The following is an 18,296-nucleotide window of genomic DNA, read 5'->3' as shown; positions in this document are numbered from 1 at the left end:
CACAGAGATGGGTCCAGGAGTACACAGGTCTCTGGTCCTCCAGTACTCAGAGATGGGTCCAGGAGTACACAGGTCCCTGGTCCTCCAGTACTCAGAGATGGGTCCAGGAGTACACAGGTCCCTGGTCCTCTAGACCAACTTGGTCATTACTGGAGGTGTATGTGGGCAGGACACAGGAAGTGTCTTGGGAGGGTGTTGGTGGGTGGGACACAGGAAGTGTCGTGGTGGGCCGTGCATGGGAGGGTGTACATGGGTGGGACACAGGAAGTGTCGTGGTGGGCCGTGCGTGGGTGGGTGCAGGTGGGCGGGACACAGTAAGTGTCGTGGTGGGTCGTGCATGGGAGGGTGTAGGTGGGTGGGACACAGGAAGTGTCGTGGTGGGCCGTGCATGGGAGGGTGTACATGGGTGGGACACAGGAAGTGTCGTGGTGGGCCGTGCGTGGGTGGGTGCAGGTGGGCGGGAAACAGGGAGTGTCGTGCATGGTGTAGGTGGCCGTAGGTGGGCACCACACAGGAGCAGCCCACCCACCCACTTGTGGTAATATACAGCAGAGCCGCTGAGTGTAGTATGTATTGCTCACCCAGCCGACACATGTCGTATATGTGAGTGTTCCTCATGTAGGTGTATATGTAACCGTCATTGTCACACTATGTTGTGGCAAGTATGGTGTAGTGTAGTGTGGCGGGGGTTGGGGGCACATGTAGACGGGAACTAAGAACTACGTTGGTCCTGGTGTAGAATGACGACCCCCCCCCCCCCCCCACCTCCGCCAGGTCTCCCGTGGTGCGGGGGGGGGGGGGGGGGTTAGGAGTGTGGAAGGTGGTGTGTGTGTGTGTGTGTGTGTGGGGGGGGGGGGGAGACAACCAGCAGCACGTGGCTGATCCTGGGAAGTTCACATTTCTGGCTCCCACCCAACCCCGCCCTCACCCCCCCCCCCCCCCCACCCTGACACACACAAGAGTTAGAAGGAAAGATGATGCAAGTAAGAGAGATGAGTAGTTACTGGGGAAGATTAACGACGAGTGAGGGGTGACCTGATCACAACATGTAAGTTTGTAAACCATTTTGATGATGTTACTTGAGAACAGTTCTTCCAGAACGGCAATATAACACAAGCAGAGGTTATAACACAAGCAGAGGTTATAACACAACCAGAGGTTATAACACAACCAGAGGTTATAACACAAGCAGAGGTTATAACACGAGCAGAGGTTATAACACAACCAGAGGTTATAACACAAGCAGAGGTTATAACACAACCAGAGGTTATAACACAAGCAGAGGTTATAACACGAGCAGAGGTTATAACACAACCAGAGGTTATAACACAAGCAGAGGTTATAACAACCAGAGGTTATAACACAAGCAGAGGTTATAACACAAGCAGAGGTTATAACACGAGCAGAGGTTATAACACAACCAGAGGTTATAACACAAGCAGAGGTTATAACACAACCAGAGGTTATAACACAAGCAGAGGTTATAACACGAGCAGAGGTTATAACACAACCAGAGGTTATAACACAACCAGAGGTTATAACACAAGCAGAGGTTATAACACGAGCAGAGGTTATAACACAACCAGAGGTTATAACACAAGCAGAGGTTATAACACAACCAGAGGTTATAACACAAGCAGAGGTTATAACACGAGCAGAGGTTATAACACAACCAGAGGTTATAACACAAGCAGAGGTTATAACAACCAGAGGTTATAACACAAGCAGAGGTTATAACACAAGCAGAGGTTATAACACGAGCAGAGGTTATAACACAACCAGAGGTTATAACACAAGCAGAGGTTATAACACAACCAGAGGTTATAACACAAGCAGAGGTTATAACACGAGCAGAGGTTATAACACAACCAGAGGTTATAACACAACCAGAGGTTATAACACAAGCAGAGGTTATAACACGAGCAGAGGTTATAACACAACCAGAGGTTATAACACAAGCAGAGGTTATAACACAACCAGAGGTTATAACACAAGCAGAGGTTATAACACAAGCAGAGGTTATAACACGAGCAGAGGTTATAACACAACCAGAGGTTATAACACAAGCAGAGGTTATAACACGAGCAGAGGTTATAACACAACCAGAGGTTATAACACAAGCAGAGGTTATAACACAACCAGAGGTTATAACAGAACCAGAGGTTATAACACAGCCAGCGGTTATGACACAACCAGAGGTTATAACACCAGAGGTTATAGTTGGACATCAGATTAGAAACTTGTGTGAGGAAAGAGGTTAAGATTGTTTTTATAACATCCCTGTGACCCAGCCAGCTGACCACAGCAGTTGTGACCCACCTAGCTGACCACAGCAGTTATGACCCACCCAGCTGACCTCAGCAGTTGTTACCCACCTAGCTGACCACAGCAGTTGTGACCCACCTAGCTGACCACAGCGGTTGTGACCCACCCAGCTGACTACAGCAGTTGTGACCCACCCAGCTGACCACAGCAGTTGTGACCCACCTAGCTGACCACAGCAGTTGTGACTCACCCAGCTGACCACAGCAGTTGTGACCGACATAGCTTACCACAGCAGTTGTGACCCACCCAGCTGACCACAGCAGTTGTGACCCACCCAGCTGACCACAGCAGTTGTGACCCACCCAGCTGACCACAGCAGTTGTGACCGACATAGCTTACCACAGCAGTTGTGACCCACCCAGCTGACCACAGCAGTTGTGACCCACCCAGCTGACCACAGCAGTTGTGACCGACATAGCTTACCACAGCAGTTGTGACCCACCCAGCTGACCATAGCAGTTGTGACCGACATAGCTTACCACAGCAGTTGTGACCCACCCAGCTGACCACAGCAGTTGTGACCTACCCAGCTGACCACAGCAATTGTGACCCACCCAGCTGACCACAGCAGTTGTGACCCACCCAGCTGACCACAGCAGTTGTGACCCACCCAGCTGACCACAGCAGTTGTGACCCACCCAGCTGACCAGAGCAGTTGTGACCCACCTTGCTGACTACAGCAGTTGTGACCCACCCAGCTGACCACAGCAGTTGTGACCCACCCAGCTGACCACAGCAGTTGTGACCCACCCAGCTGACCACAGCAGTTGTGACCCACCCAGCTGACCACAGCAGTTGTGACCCACCCAGCTTACCACAGCAGTTGTGACCGACATAGCTGACCACAGCAGTTGTGACCGACATAGCTTACCACAGCAGTTGTGACCCACCCAGCTGACCGCAGCGGTTGTGACCCACCCAGCTGACCACAGCAGTTGTGACCCACCCAGCTGACCACAGCAGTTGTGACCCACCTAGCTGACCACAGCAGTTGTGACCCACCCAGCTGACCACAGCAGTTGTGACCCACCTAGCTGACCACAGCAGTTGTGACCCACCCAGCTGACCACAGCAGTTGTGACCGACATAGCTTACCATAGCAGTTGTGACCGACATAGCTTACCACAGCAGTTGTGACCCACCCAGCTGACCACAGCAGTTGTGACTGACATAGCTTACCACAGCAGTTGTGACCCACCCAGCTGACCACAGCAGTTGTGACCGACATAGCTTGCCACAGCGGTTGTGACCCACCCAGCTGACCACAGCAGTTGTGACCCACCCAGCTGACCACAGCAGGTGTGACCCACCCAGCTGACCACAGCAATTGTGATCCACCTAGCTGGCCGCAGCAGTTGTGACCCACCCAGCTGACCACAGCAGTTGTGACCCAACCAGCTGACCACAGCAGTTGTGACCGACATAGCTTACCACAGCAGTTGTGACCCACCCAGCTGACCACAGCAGTTGTGACCCACCCAGCTGACCAGTTGTGACCCATCCAGCTGACCACAGCAGTTGTGACCCACCCAGCTTACCACAGCAGTTGTGACCCACCCAGCTGACCACAGCAGTTGTGACCCACCCAGCTGACCACAGCAGTTGTGACCCACCCAGCTGACCACAGCAGTTGTGACCGACATAGCTTACCACAGCAGTTGTGACCCACCCAGCTGACCATAGCAGTTGTGACCGACATAGCTTACCACAGCAGTTGTGACCCACCCAGCTGACCACAGCAGTTGTGACCCACCCAGCTGACCACAGCAGTTGTGACCGACATAGCTTACCACAGCAGTTGTGACCCACCCAGCTGACCATAGCAGTTGTGACCGACATAGCTTACCACAGCAGTTGTGACCCATCCAGCTGACCACAGCAGTTGTGACCCACCCAGCTGACCACAGCAGTTGTGACCCACCCAGCTGACCACAGCAGTTGTGACCCACCCAGCTGACCACAGCAGTTGTGACCGACATAGCTTACCACAGCAGTTGTGACCCACCGAGCCGTGCGTCACCTCCCTCACCTAGCACCAGCCAGCCAGCCAGTGTTGTTGTATACATAGGAATATTGTCCTGTACCTGCTGCTGTGAACTCTAAGTCCACAGTTAAGCAGGTATACAGCTGGGTCTTCCCGTCATTATGTGTATGTTAACTACCCTATTACTGTAACACATACATCGTGAAAATATTCATCATTTAATATTCACTAATACAACATATATGATATTACTATAGTTCTACAGATATGTAACTTTGCATCACTTAATGTTCATAATTGTACTTCTAATGTATGTCAACATCACATTACTGTTGTAATGCAACCCAAATATAAGTTGACATCATGTAATGTTTAAATAATCAACACAAAATGTATAAACCATAACATTTGTTGTGTTGTCATACCTGGTATACAGTGTACACTCACTCACTCACTCACTCACTGTCATGTGTACGTCCAGGGTGTACAAGACCCCCCCCCCCACCTTGATCTTCAGCATTTATGTGGTTATTATCTCGTTGTTACTACGACATCCCCGCCCCCCCCTCAATGATATAAATCCTCAACTGTATTTACCGCAGTAACGCTGCTTGAAACCACTGCATTTATTTATTTATGTATTCATTAACACGTAACATTTAGTTGCGCGTCAGATGACTGACAATGTGTGAGGATTTCCACAATTATTACTTCATATGAAATATATACTTGACACAACACACAAAATAACATACATGCTAATTGTTGATATATGTAGTTATCAGCAACAGTTAGATTCACTTTGCCCAGATGATTGTTAATAATAGTTATGTTCAGGCACCTCTCTCTCTCTCTCTCTCTCTCTCTCTCTCTCTCTCTCTCTCTCTCTCTCTCTCTCTCTCTCTCTCTCTCACACTACGCCTGCCTGACGGATAATTGTGTAATGGAGGTGACAGCTGAGAGGAATGATCTAGTGCACGTAGTCACCAGCTGCTCGGGGTCCAGCGGGTGCATAACCTTACGATCTTGCTTGCCACACTCGGTCCACAGTCAACCCAGCTGTTCATCCTCCCTTAGGAGAAGGTTGATCAAATTATCATATATGTATATATATATATATATATATATATATATATATATATATATATATATATATATATATATATATATTTATTTATTTATTTATTATACTTAGTCGCTGTCTACCGCATTAGCGAGGTAGCACAAAGAAACAGACGAAAGAATGGCCAACCCAACCCACATACACATATGTATACATAAACCCCCACATACGCCCATATACATGCCTATACCTTTCAACGTATACATACATATACATACACAGACATATACATATGTACACGTATATATTCATACTTGCTGCCTTCATCCATTTCCGTCGCCACCCCGCCACACATGAAGTGTACCCCCCCCCCACACACAAATGAAGTGGCCCCCCCCAGCCCTCGCGCGCGCGAGTTACCGCTAAGGAAAAGACAACAAAGACCACATTCGTTCACACTCAGTCTCTAGCTGCCATGTGTATTGCACCGAAACCACAGCTCCCTTTCCATATCCAGGCTCCACCAAACTTTCCATGGTTTACCCCAGACTCTTCACATGGCCTGGTTCAATCCATGGACAGCCCGTCGACCCCGGTATACCACATCGTTCCAATTCACTCTATTCCTTGCACGCCTTTCACCCGCTTGCATGTTCAGGCCCCGATCGCTCAAAATCTTTTTCACTCCATCCTTCCACCTCCAGTTTGATCTCCCACTTCTCCTCGTTCCCTCCACCTCTGACACATATATCCTCTTGGTCAATCTTTCCTCACTCATTCTCTCCATGTGACCTAACCTTTTGAATACACCCTCTTCTCTCTCAACGACATTCTTACCCTTCCATTACTTACTCGATCAAACCACCTCACACCACACATTGTCCTCAAACATTACATTTCCAACACATCCATCCTCCTCCGCACCCCTATCTATAGCCCACGCCTCGCAACCATACAACATTGTTGGAACCATTATCCCTTCAAACATACCCATTTTTGCTCTCTGAGATAATGTTCTCGACTTCCACACATTCTTCAACACTCTCAGAACCTTCGCCCCCTCCCCCACCCTGTGACTTGCTTCTGCTTCCATGGTTTCATCCGCTGCTGAATACACTCCCAGATATCTAAAACACTTCACTTCCTCCAGTTTTTCTCCATTCAAACTTACCTCCCAAATATATATATATATATATATATATATATATATATATATATATATATATATATTTTTTTTTTTTTTTTTTTGTCGCCGTCTCCCGCGTTTGCGAGGTAGCGCAAGGAAACAGACGAAAGAAATGGCCCAACCCACCCCCATACACATGTATATACATACGTCCACACACGCAAATATACATACCTACACAGCTTTCCATGGTTTACCCCAGACGCTTCACATGCCCCGATTCAATCCACTGACAGCACGTCAACCCCGGTATACCACATCGCTCCAATTCACTCTATTCCTTGCCCTCCTTTCACCCTCCTGCATGTTCAGGCCCCGATCACACAAAATCTTTTTCACTCCATCTTTCCACCTCCAATTTGGTCTCCCTCTTCTCCTCGTTCCCTCCACCTCCGACACATATATCCTCTTGGTCAATCTTTCCTCACTCATTCTCTCCATGTGCCCAAACCATTTCAAAACACCCTCTTCTGCTCTCTCAACCACGCTCTTTTTATTTCCACACATCTCTCTTACCCTTACGTTACTTACTCGATGAAACCACCTCACACCACACATTGTCCTCAAACATCTCATTTCCAGCACATCCATCCTCCTGCGCACAACTCTATCCATAGCCCACGCCTCGCAACCATACAACATTGTTGGAACCACTATTCCTTCAAACATACCCATTTTTGCTTTCCGAGATAATGTTCTCGACTTCCACACATTCTTCAAGGCTCCCAGAATTTTCGCCCCCCTCCCCCACCCTATGATCCACTTCCGCTTCCATGGTTCCATCCGCTGCCAGATCCACTCCCAGATATCTAAAACACTTCACTTCCTCCAGTTTTTCTCCATTCAAACTCACCTCCCAATTGACTTGACCCTCAACCCTACTGTACCTAATAACCTTGCTCTTATTCACATTTACTCTTAACTTTCTTCTTTCACACACTTTACCAAACTCAGTCACCAGCTTCTGCAGTTTCTCACATGAATCAGCCACCAGCGCTGTATCATCAGCGAACAACAACTGACTCACTTCCCAAGCTCTCTCATCCCCAACAGACTTCATACTTGCCCCTCTTTCCAAAACTCTTGCATTCACCTCCCTAACAACCCCATCCATAAACAAATTAAACAACCATGGAGACATCACACACCCCTGCCGCAAACCTACATTCACTGAGAACCAATATATATATATATATATATATATATATATATATATATATATATATATATATATATATATATATATATATATATTAATGCAATGACCTTGATTACGGCACTCAGTTGCCTGAACTGTGTGTGGTTGTCGTAATATGTGTACTTATATTGTATGTGTGGTTGTCGTAATATGTGTACTTATATTGTGTGTGTGGTTGTCGTAATATGTGTACTTATATTGTGTGTGTGGTTGTCGTAATATGTGTACTTGTGTGTGTGTGGTTGTCGTAATATGTGTACTTGTGTGTGTGTGGTTGTCGTAATATGTGTACTTGTGTGTGTGTGGTTGTCGTAATATGTGTGCTTATGTGTGTGTGTGGTTGTCGTAATATTTGCCGTGCTAGTAAACCATGAGAGGTTGGTAGTAGGAGGAAGTCAACCATGATGGTAACACACAGTATATTGCCCAGGTTGTGTTGTAGACAACATTCCCGAGGTTGTGTTGTAGACAACATTCCCGAGGTTGTGTTGTAGACAACATTCCCGAGGTTGACTCTCATGAGAAAGTGACTATCACTCAAGGTTCCTCTTCCCCGGTAATGGCTGACCTCCACACCAGTTCTACGATGAACTACTCTCATCTTAAACACCAATGACCTACTTTACTGTGTATATATATATATATATATATATATATATATATATATATATATATATATATATATATATATATATATATATTTTTTTTTTTTTTTCTTTTTTTCTTTTTTTTTTTGCTTTGTCGCTGTCTCCCGCGTTTGCGAGGTAGCGCAAGGAAACAGACGAAAGAATGGCCCAACCCCACCCCCATACACATGTATATACATACGTCCACACACGCAAATATACATACCTACACAGCTTTCCATGGTTTACCCCAGACGCTTCACATGCCCTGATTCAATCCACTGACAGCACGTCGACCCCGGTATACCACATCGATCCAATTCACTCTATTCCTTGCCCTCCTTTCACCCTCCTGCATGTTCAGGCCCCGATCACACAAAATCTTTTTCACTCCATCTTTCCACCTCCAATTTGGTCTCCCACTTCTCCTCGTTCCCTCCACCTCCGACACATATATCCTCTTAGTCAATCTTTCCTCACTCATTCTCTCCATGTGCCCAAACCATTTCAAAACACCCTCTTCTGCTCTCTCAACCACGCTCTTTTTATTTCCACACATCTCTCTTACCCTTACGTTACTTGTTCGATCAAACCACCTCACACCACATATTGTCCTCAAACATCTCATTTCCAGCACATCCATCCTCCTGCGCACAACTCTATCCATAGCCCACGCCTCGCAACCATACAACATTGTTGGAACCACTATTCCTTCAAACATACCCATTTTTGCTTTCCGAGATAATGTTCTCGACTTCCACACATTCTTCAAGGCTCCCAGGATTTTCGCCCCCTCCCCCACCCTATGATCCTTTTCCATAGCCAGAGGTTGAACCATTATGTGACATTCATTTTTTCATTTCATTTCAAGCTAGAAGTTTGTTTTCTAAATTATTTCTTACATTTTTCATATGTATATATATGAATATGTGTGTGTGTTTGTATATGTGCGTATGTATGTGTATGTATATATATATATGTATATATATGTATATATATGTATATATATGTATATATACCGATTCCCGATCAGCAACACACACACACACACGCACACACACGCACGCACGTGTGTATATATATATATGTATATATATATATATATATTATCCCTGGGGATAGGGGATTAAGAGTACTTCCCACGTATTCCCTGCGTGTCGTAGAAGGCGACTAAAAGGGGAGGGAGCGGGGGGCTGGAAATCCTCCCCTCTCGTTTTTTTTTAATTTTCCAAAAGCAGGAACAGAGAATTGGGCCAGGTGAGGGTATTCCCTCAAAGGCCCAGTCCTCTGTCCTTAACGCTACCTCGCTAATGCGGGAAATGGCGAATAGTTTGAAAAAAAAAAAAAAATATATATATATATATATATATATATTATCCCTGGGGATAGGGGTGAAAGAATACTTCCCACGCATTCCTCGCGTGTCGTAGAAGGCGACTAGAGGGGACGGGAGCGGGGGCCAGAAATCCTCCCCTTCTTGTATTTTTTAACTTTCTAAAATGGGAAACAGAATATATATATATATATATATATATATATATATATATATATATATATATATATATATATATATATATATATAATGTGTAATGATATTAAGGTGAATAATATAAAATGTTAGTATGAAGGATCTTTCCATAAGTTTATAATTTGCGAGGTGAATGAAAAGCAGGAGTGACGCTTGTAGTGAGGCACTGCTGAGCACTGTAGTGAAGACATGGTGACCACAGGGGAGGCTAGACCCACGGGGGAATCATGACCTGGGAGGGCGGAGGGGAAGATAAAGTAACACGTGGGGTGGGCCAACACGGAACCATGTGGCGAGAACTTAAAGGAACAAGTAAACCCAAAGACAAGGGTTGGAAACCAGGTAAACCATCAGACGGGAGGGTAGGGGACTAGGTAAACCATGATGTATGTGGGTAAGAGGAGAAGGTATGGGGACCAGGTAAACCATCAGACGGGAGGGTAGGGGACTAGGTAAACTGTGATGTATGTGGGTAAGTGTAGAAGGTACAGTGACCAGGTAAACCATCAGACGGGAGGGTAGGGGACTAGGTAAACCATGATGTATGTGGGTAAGAGGAGAAGGTATGGGGACCAGGTAAACCATCAGACGGGAGGGTAGGGGACTAGGTAAACTGTGATGTATGTGGGTAAATGTAGAAGGTACGGTGACCAGGTAAACCATCAGACGGGAGGGTAGGGGACTAGGTAAACCGTGAGGCGTTTGGGTAAGAGTAGCAGTTAACCATAAGCTAGGAAGGTATGAGTACCATGTAAACTATGGCAATGGAACAAGTAAATCCTGACACGGAAGGATAGGCAGACCAGGTAAACCAGTTTATAACCAAACACTTCCCCAGCAAGCTGTGCTATAACCAAACTTTACCCAGTAAACCATGGTATAACAAAACACTATCCCTGTAAACCATGGTATAACCAAACACCGCCCCAGTAAACCATGGTATAACCAAACTACCTCATTAAACCATGGTATAACCAAACACCGCCCCAGTAAACCATGGTATAACCAAACACCGCCCCAGTAAACCATGGTATAACCAAACACCGCCCCAGTAAACCATGGTATAACCAAACACCGCCCCAGTAAACCATGGTATAACCAAACACCGCCCCAGTAAACCATGGTATAACCAAACACCGCCCCAGTAAACCTTGGTATAACCAAACACCGCCCCAGTAAACCATGGTATAACCAAACCGCCCCAGTAAACCATGGTATAACCAAACACCGCCCCAGTAAACCATGGTATAACCAAACACCGCCCCAGTAAACCTTGGTATAACCAAACACCGCCCCAGTAAACCATGGTATAACCAAACACCGCCCCAGTAAACCTTGGTATAACCAAACACCGCCCCAGTAAACCATGGTATAACCAAACACCGCCCCAGTAAACCATGGTATAACCAAACACCGCCCCAGTAAACCTTGGTATAACCAAACACCGCCCCAGTAAACCATGGTATAACCAAACACCGCCCCAGTAAACCATGGTATAACCAAACACCGCCCCAGTAAACCATGGTATAACCAAACACCGCCCCAGTAAACCTTGGTATAACCAAACACCGCCCCAGTAAACCATGGTATAACCAAACACCGCCCCAGTAAACCATGGTATAACCAAACACCGCCCCAGTAAACCATGGTATAACCAAACACCGCCCCAGTAAACCATGGTATAACCAAGCAGAACCAGACCCTGACCCAGTATCATCAGATGGCTGTCGTGGGAGAGCCTGAATTCAGGTCAGGCCAGGTCGTTGTTGTGATGGTTAATAATGCTCACGGTGAACGTTGTACCTCTCTCTCTCTCTCTCTCTCTCTCTCTCTCTCTCTCTCTCTCTCTCTCTCTCTCTCTCTCTCTCTCTCCCCCCCTAAGGTTGATGGTTGGGTCCTCTGCCAGGTAGCAACATATCACCATACTGAGGTAGAGGTTGTGGTGTGACGTGAGCCAGAGCTGTCTGTGTTGGGTGGTGGTGGTCAGGAGGTTGTTGTGTGACGTGTGTTGGGTGGTGCTGGTCAGGAGGTTGTGGTGTGACGTGAGCCAGAGCTGTCTGTGTTGGGTGGTGGTGGTCAGGAGGTTGTTGTGTGACGTGCTTTGGGTGGTGCTGGTCAGGAGGGTGTGGTGTGACGTGAGCCAGAGCTGTCTGTGTTGGGTGGTGCTGGTCAGGAGGTTGTGGTGTGACGTGAGTTGGGTGGTGGTGGTCAGGAGGTTGTGGTGTGACGTGTGTTGGGTGGTGGTGGTCAGGAGGTTGTGGTGTGACGTGAGTTGGGTGGTGCTGGTCAGGAGGTTGTGGTGTGACGTGTGTTGGGTGGTGGTGGTCAGGAGGTTGTGGTGTGACGTGTGTTGGGTGGTGCTGGTCAGGAGGTTGTGGTGTGACGTGAGTTGGGTGGTGCTGGTCAGGAGGTTGTGGTGTGACGTGTGTTGGGTGGTGGTGGTCAGGAGGTTGTGGTGTGACGTGAGTTGGGTGGTGCTGGTCAGGAGGTTGTGGTGTGACGTGTGTTGGGTGGTGGTGGTCAGGAGGTTGTGGTGTGACGTGTGTTGGGTGGTGCTGGTCAGGAGGTTGTGGTGTGACGTGTGTTGGGTGGTGGTGGTCAGGACAAGTGAGGGACGTACTCTTTGGTCGACCCATCAACTCTGCTGGTGTTCCTTTATCACAATCTTCATCACCCACGATCATTAACTGCTGGCTTGCTGCCCACCCACCTGGCTGGCTGGTTGAGTCGCGCGCTCATGGTTGATGTGTTCTTGTGTGTGTGCTGGAAGCTTGGTGATCAATGGTGGGAGGTGTGGGTGATGTAGTCACAGTAGAATGATAACATTAACCTACATCATAACCTGTGCACCGTCCTTAACAGTAGGCTGGTGTTTCTTTAACTCGTGGTTGTGGCTGCCAGGGACATGCAACACTTGACGTGACAATACGAACACTTGCATCTTCCACACTAACTGGTGTCTGTTGTACATGGTTAGTACAGTAGACCGTACTATACTGTAGGTACACACTCATGTACTCTCTTACTTGTATCATCATCATCATCATCATCATCATCATCATGTTCTTTCTCTGTCGAACTTCATCAGTACTTATAGTCATGTCCACAGTGGCAGTGACAGTTATAGTCATGTCCACAGTGGCAGTGACAGTTATAGTCATGTCGACAGTGCCAGTGACAGTTATGTTACAGGAAGCATGACTGTATGGTACAGGTGTGTGTGATTCATGGCTGAGTGGAGGGAAGTTAGAAGGCACGTGGGTGTCTGACACAACACGCAGACATCACCAACCAGGCGGGATGGTTGTGTGTTGTGTCTTGAGGAAAGTCTTGGATTGTAGGTTGTGTGCCATGGTGGTCAGGTACCTGACATGAGAGACGTGAGAGAGGGTTTACTGAAGTCCAAGGTGGTCAGGTGGTTCTTGTGTCATCATAATAAGCCGTAGGAGTTGTTCTACATGTTGCCAGGCAAGCATTGTTGTAGTGTTACATTCTTGTATAACATAAGTTGAACAAGTATACATTATTTTATCATAGTCTGTCAGCCGGTGCGAAGCGTAGGATTGAAGGTTGTAGTGTTACATGTCATTACAGATGGCTGGTGTTGTGCAGTAGAAGGTTGTAATGTTACATGTCATTACAGATGGCAGATGTTGTGCAGTAGAAGGTTGTAGTGTTACATGTCATTACAGATGGCAGGTGTTGTGCAGTAGAAGGTTGTAGTGTTACATGTCATTACAGATGGCAGATGTTGTGCAGTAGAAGGTTGTAGTGTTACATGTCATTACAGATGGCAGGTGTTGTGCAGTAGAGGGTTGTAGTGTTACATGTCATTACAGATGGCTGGTGTTGTGCAGTAGAAGGTTGTAGTGTTACATGTCATTACAGATGGCTGGTGTTGTGCAGTAGAAGGTTGTAGTGTTACATGTCATTACAGATGGCAGATGTTGTGCAGTAGAAGGTTGTAGCGTTACATGTCATTACAGATGGCTGGTGTTGTGCAGTAGAAGGTTGTAATGTTACATGTCATTACAGATGGCAGATGTTGTGCAGTAGAAGGTTGTAGTGTTACATGTCATTACAGATGGCAGGTGTTGTGCAGTAGAAGGTTGTAGTGTTACATGTCATTACAGATGGCAGATGTTGTGCAGTAGAAGGTTGTAGTGTTACATGTCATTACAGATGGCAGGTGTTGTGCAGTAGAGGGTTGTAGTGTTACATGTCATTACAGATGGCTGGTGTTGTGCAGTAGAAGGTTGTAGTGTTACATGTCATTACAGATGGCTGGTGTTGTGCAGTAGAAGGTTGTAGTGTTACATGTCATTACAGATGGCAGATGTTGTGCAGTAGAAGGTTGTAGCGTTACATGTCATTACAGGTGGCAGATGTTGTGCAGTAGAAGGTTGTAGTGTTACATGTCATTCCAGGTGGTAGGTGTTGTGCAGTAGAAGGTTGTAGTGTCATGATAACGTGTCATATTACAGAGGAGAGGGCCAGACGGTGTCACACTCCATGTTGTCATGAGTGCATGAGAACCGTCCATTGGTGGACATCTGTCATCATGCAGACGTCCGCCGCTGTACAAGTAGTATAAGTGAATCTTATACTTCAGGGCCGGAGCTACATGTACGACGGTGAGGTGATCATGACAACCATCACGCTCTCTCATGATGATGATGATGATGACACGGGGAGCTGCCTTGTTACACCTGTTTTGTGTAACGATCTTGTAGCAGTTGTTGATGTGAGGAGACAGTGATGTGTGGGAGGGAGAACACTCTCCTGTGCTCCACCCTGGTCATGGTGTGAGTTGGCGTGGTGTACCTTCCTATGGTTCAGGTTCTGCTTGGTGTAGTTATGTTATGTGGGCCCGTCATCAATGGTTCAGGTTCTGCTTGGTGTAGTTATGTTATGTGGGCCCGTCATCAATGGTTCAGGTTGTGCTTGGTGTAGTTATGTTATGTGAGCCCGTCATCAATGGTTCAGGTTCTGCTTGGTGTAGTTATGTGGGCCCGTCATCAATGGTTCAGGTTGTGCTTGGTGTAGTTATGTGGGCCCGTCATCAATGGTTCAGGTTGTGCTTGGTGTAGTTATGTTATGTGGGCCCGTCATCAATGGTTCAGGTTGTGCTTGGTGTAGTTATGTGGGCCCGTCATCAATGGTTCAGGTTGTGCTTGGTGTAGTTATGTTATGTGGGCCCGTCATCAATGGTTCAGGTTGTGCTTGGTGTAGTTATGTGGGACCGTCATCAATGGTTCAGGTTGTGCTTGGTGTAGTTATGTTATGTGGGCCCGTCATCAATGGTTCAGGTTGTGCTTGGTGTAGTTATGTGGGCCCGTCATCAATGGTTCAGGTTGTGCTTGGTGTAGTTATGTTATGTGGGCCCGTCATCAATGGTTCAGGTTGTGCTTGGTGTAGTTATGTGGGCCCGTCATCAATGGTTCAGGTTGTGCTTGGTGTAGTTATGTGGGACCGTCATCAATGGTTCAGGTTGTGCTTGGTGTAGTTATGTGGGACCGTCATCAATGGTTCAGGTTGTGCTTGGTGTAGTTATGTGGGACCGTCATCAATGGTTCAGGTTGTGCTTGGTGTAGTTATGTTATGTGGGCCCGTCATCAATGGTTCAGGTTGTGCTTGGTGTAGTTATGTGGGCCCGTCATCAATGGTTCAGGTTGTGCTTGGTGTAGTTATGTTATGTGGGCCCGTCATCAATGGTTCAGGTTGTGCTTGGTGTAGTTATGTGGGCCCGTCATCAATGGTTCAGGTTGTGCTTGGTGTAGTTATGTGGGCCCGTCATCAATGGTTCAGGTTGTGCTTGGTGTAGTTATGTGGGACCGTCATCATGTGAAGGTTTACCACAGTGAACTCTGCTGCTGCCAAACATACGTTACGTTACCAAACTTGTTTGTGATGACACTTTCTCGTGACAACAGGTGTTACTCTCCCGTTACGTTACGATAGGTCGTCGACATTCCTGTTGGAGCAACACAAAATATACCTTATGTTGTAACATTATGGGAACATGTTATATTGTATCCAGGAGATCCGGTTGTATCAATCACAACAGTTGTACGTCATTACCAGATGACATGGCTATGAAGTCTGACGTGTGTAACTGTAGACTTCTTTTCTTCTCGATCAAACATGATCGACACGTGTTTGGTGATCGACATATCTTTGGTGGTTGACACGTGTTTGGTGATCGACACATCTTTGGTGGTCGACATGTGTTTGGTGATCGACACGTCTTTGGTGATCGACACGTCGTTGATGATCGACACGTCTTTGGTGGTCGACACGTCTTTGGTGATCGACACATCTTTGGTGGTCGACATGTTTTTGGTGATCGACACGTCTTTGGTGGGCGACATGTGTTTGGTGATCGACACGTCTTTGGTGATCGACACGTCGTTGATGATCGACACGTCTTTGGTGGTCGACACGTCTTTGGTGATCGACACATCTTTGGTGGTCGACATGTTTTTGGTGATCGACACGTCTTTGGTGATCGACACGTCGTTGATGATCGACACATCTTTGGTGGTCGACATGTGTTTGGTGATCGACACGTGTTTAGTGATCGACACATCTTTGGTGATCGACACGTGTTTGGCGATCGACACATCTTTGGTGATCGACACATCTCTGGTAATCGGCATTTTTGGTGATCGACACGTGTTTGGTGATCGACACGTGTTTGGTGATCGACACATCTTTGGTGATCGATATATGTTTGGTGTTTGATGATGAAATTTTGTGAAGGTGAACAGATATGACCAGGGTGAGTGAGACAGAGGCCAGTGTATGGTTGTGGAAGGCTAAGTTGGTTGACTTCCAGCAGCAGCAGACATAGTCTTGCATGAGGCGCCTCACTCTTGTGCTCAGAGCAGGGTGGCCTCGCCTCATTATAAGGTTGTGAGTACGTACAGCATAACACAGATCCCTCGAGGGAGAGGAGACACCGATCACCTCATGACACAGCTGCTCCATCTTGGCTCGAGATCAGCCACACGAATTGTTATGTTGGAGGAGGTGGTGTACGAGAGGGGTCGCTGCCACGTACCATGCATGATGCATGGGACGCGAGTGAACAATGGGTAACTCTTGGCTGTTATGTTAACATGGACAGGAAGGAAGGAAGGAAGGTTATCATGATAACAGGAGAGTGTGTGTACCTTGCCTGTGTACAGAGAGGTTTGGTCAAGCCCTTCATCACCAGCAGCTTCACTGTCTCCCTCATTGGTATTGCTGGAGATCCATGACGTTATGTTTGGTGTTGACGATACTGTTGGAGAAATATTGCTCGTATTGACCGTCATTGTTGTTGTGTGGATGAATGTATACATTGCACCAGGCAGAGACGCCTGCTGATGTCCGCCATTACCGACCTCCTGCCTCATGTGGTGTCTGGCTTCTCCTCATCACTACCATAACATAACAAGGTGAGGTGTGCAGGTCTGCCAGGTAACTTCTCACGTTCATGTTTGGCTCATTTTAGATTACGTTAGCCAGCAAGGCGGTACACTGACCTTAGTGAGGACAGCTAGCAAGACGGTACACTGACCTTAGTGAGGACAGCCAGCAAGACGGTACACTGACCTTAGTGAGGACAACCAGCAAGACGGTACACTGACCTTAGTGAGGACAGCTAGCAAGACGGTACACTGACCTTAGTGAGGACAGCCAGCAAGACGGTACACTGACCTTAGTGAGGACAGCTAGCAAGGGGACCTGCCTTAGTGGGGCAGCCAGCAACGGTACACTGCCCTTATGAGGACACCAGCAAGGCGGTAACTGCCCTTAGTGGGGACACCCAGAAAGCGGTACACTGCCCTTTTGTGAGGACACCCCAGCAAGACGGTAACTGCCTTAGTGAGGACAGCCGCAGGCGGTCACGCCCTTAGTGAGGACAGCAGCAAGACGGTCATGCCTTAGTGAAAAATTTTTTGACAATATATATATTTTTTATTTATATATTATTTATAAATATATATATATATATATATTATATATATTATTATATATATATATTCATACAAACCCCCAACAGCCGGACGAACCGGGCCCCCTGGCTGTTGAAGGTTTGATGTTCTATGAAGGTGCGCGTTATATGCCTTTATTCGGTTTATATATTATATTTAAATTTTTATATTTATTTAATTATATATTATATATATATTATATAAGGGAGCGTGGGGCGGGAAAAACCCCCCTCTGTTTTTTTTTTTTTAATTTTCCAAAAAAAGGAACGAGAATTTGGGCCCGGGTGAGGGTTTTCCCCTCAAAGGCCCAGTCCTTGTTCTTAACGCTCCCTCCTAATGCGGGAAAATGGGAATATTTGAAAGAAAGAAGAAAAGAATATATATTTATATTTTATAATTATAAT

At 46.7% G+C, this 18,296-nt stretch overlaps 1 protein-coding gene across 3 annotated transcripts in view; it reads left to right on the top strand.

The window, feature by feature from the left end:
* The window catches only part of LOC139750907 (protein brunelleschi-like), a 459,160-nt gene that overhangs the window by 255,735 nt on the left and 185,129 nt on the right, over positions 1-18,296 (top strand). The gene's annotated exons all lie outside the window — the stretch shown is intronic.

The sequence above is a fragment of the Panulirus ornatus genome, chromosome 10 (assembly GCF_036320965.1).
Source record: "Panulirus ornatus isolate Po-2019 chromosome 10, ASM3632096v1, whole genome shotgun sequence".
NCBI lineage: Eukaryota > Metazoa > Arthropoda > Malacostraca > Decapoda > Palinuridae > Panulirus > Panulirus ornatus.
Note: the sequence above shows the minus strand (reverse complement) of the source record. Positions and strands in the feature narration are given on the sequence as shown.